Raw genomic sequence first — 2,635 nt, 5'->3', positions numbered from 1 at the left:
GCTAACTCAAGCTAACCCGAGCTAACTCAAGCTAACTCAAGGTAGCTAAAGCTAGTTCAAGCTAACTCAAGCTAGCTAAAGCTAAGACAAGCTAACTCAAGCTAACTCAAGCTAACTCAAGCTAACTCAAGCTAACTCAAGCTAGTTCAAGCTAACTCAAGCTAACTCAAGCTAACTCAAGCTAGCTAAAGCTAACTCAAGCTAACTCAAGCTAACTCAAGCTAACCCGAGCTAACTCAAGCTAACTCAAGGTAGCTAAAGCTAGTTCAAGCTAGCTCAAGCTAGCTAAAGCTAAGACAAGCTAACTCAAGCTAACTCAAGCTAACTCAAGCTAGTTCAAGCTAACTCAAGCTAGCTAAAGCTAACTCAAGCTAACTCAAGCTAACTCAAGCTAGCTCAAGCTAACTCAAGCTAGTTCAAGCTAACTCAAGCTAGCTAAAGCTAACTCAAGCTAACTCAAGCTAACTCAAGCTAACTCAAGCTAGCTAAAGCTAACTCAAGCTAACTCAAGCTAACCCGAGCTAACTCAAGCTAGCTCAAGCTAACCCAAGCTAGCTAAAGCTAACTCAAGCTAACTCAAGCTAATTCAAGCTAACTCAAGCTAACTCAAGCTAACTCAAGCTAACTCAAGCTAGCTAAAGCTAACTCAAGCTAACTCAAGCTAACTCAAGCTAACCCGAGCTAACTCAAGCTAACTCAAGGTAGCTAAAGCTAGTTCAAGCTAACTCAAGCTAGCTAAAGCTAAGACAAGCTAACTCAAGCTAACTCAAGCTAACTCAAGCTAACTCAAGCTAACTCAAGCTAACTCAAGCTAGTTCAAGCTAACTCAAGCTAACTCAAGCTAACTCAAGCTAGCTAAAGCTAACTCAAGCTAACTCAAGCTAACTCAAGCTAACCCGAGCTAACTCAAGCTAACTCAAGGTAGCTAAAGCTAGTTCAAGCTAACTCAAGCTAGCTAAAGCTAAGACAAGCTAACTCAAGCTAACTCAAGCTAACTCAAGCTAACTCAAGCTAACTAAAGCTAGTTCAAGCTAACTCAAGCTAGCTAAAGCTAACTCAAGCTAACTCAAGCTAACTCAAGCTAGCTCAAGCTAACTCAAGCTAGTTCAAGCTAACTCAAGCTAGCTAAAGCTAACTCAAGCTAACTCAAGCTAACTCAAGCTAACTCAAGCTAGCTAAAGCTAACTCAAGCTAACTCAAGCTAACCCGAGCTAACTCAAGCTAGCTCAAGCTAACCCAAGCTAGCTAAAGCTAACTCAAGCTAACTCAAGCTAATTCAAGCTAACTCAAGCTAACTCAAGCTAACTCAAGCTAACTCAAGCTAGCTAAAGCTAACTCAAGCTAACTCAAGCTAACTCAAGCTAACCCGAGCTAACTCAAGCTAACTCAAGGTAGCTAAAGCTAGTTCAAGCTAACTCAAGCTAGCTAAAGCTAAGACAAGCTAACTCAAGCTAACTCAAGCTAACTCAAGCTAACTCAAGCTAACTCAAGCTAACTCAAGCTAGTTCAAGCTAACTCAAGCTAACTCAAGCTAACTCAAGCTAGCTAAAGCTAACTCAAGCTAACTCAAGCTAACTCAAGCTAACCCGAGCTAACTCAAGCTAACTCAAGGTAGCTAAAGCTAGTTCAAGCTAACTCAAGCTAGCTAAAGCTAAGACAAGCTAACTCAAGCTAACTCAAGCTAACTCAAGCTAACTCAAGCTAACTAAAGCTAGTTCAAGCTAACTCAAGCTAGCTAAAGCTAACTCAAGCTAACTCAAGCTAACTCAAGCTAGCTCAAGCTAACTCAAGCTAGTTCAAGCTAACTCAAGCTAGCTAAAGCTAACTCAAGCTAACTCAAGCTAACTCAAGCTAACTCAAGCTAGCTAAAGCTAACTCAAGCTAACTCAAGCTAACCCGAGCTAACTCAAGCTAGCTCAAGCTAACCCAAGCTAGCTAAAGCTAACTCAAGCTAACTCAAGCTAATTCAAGCTAACTCAAGCTAACTCAAGCTAACTCAAGCTAACTCAAGCTAGCTAAAGCTAACTCAAGCTAACTCAAGCTAACTCAAGCTAACCCGAGCTAACTCAAGCTAACTCAAGGTAGCTAAAGCTAGTTCAAGCTAACTCAAGCTAGCTAAAGCTAAGACAAGCTAACTCAAGCTAACTCAAGCTAACTCAAGCTAACTCAAGCTAACTCAAGCTAGTTCAAGCTAACTTAATGAAGTTAACCCAAGCTAACTTGGGTTAATGAAGTCAAACTCAAGCTAACCCGAGCTAACTCAAGCTAACTCAAGCTAATTCAAGCTAACTCAAGCTAACTCAAGCTAATTCAAGCTAACTCAAGCTAATTCAAGCTAACTCAAGCTAGCTCAAGCTAACTCAAGCTAACCCAAGCTAACTTAAGCTAGCTTAAGCTAATTAAAGCTAATTAAAGCTAACTCAAGCTAACCCAAGCTAACTTAAGCTAGCTCTAGCTGGCTGCCACTGTTAGGCCATTTGGGAGCGCTTTTCTCGCACTCTGATTGGCTGCCACTGTTAGGCCATTTGGGAGCGCTTTTCTCGCACTCTGATTGGCTGCCACTGTTAGGCCATTTGGGAGCGCTTTTCTCGCACTCTGATTGGCTGCCACTGTTAGGCCATTTGGGAGCGCTTTT

This window comes from Convolutriloba macropyga, unplaced genomic scaffold (assembly GCF_964194025.1).
Source record: "Convolutriloba macropyga unplaced genomic scaffold, txConMacr16.3 SCAFFOLD_5910, whole genome shotgun sequence".
NCBI classification, from domain to species: Eukaryota; Metazoa; Xenacoelomorpha; order Acoela; family Convolutidae; genus Convolutriloba; species Convolutriloba macropyga.
Note: the sequence above shows the minus strand (reverse complement) of the source record.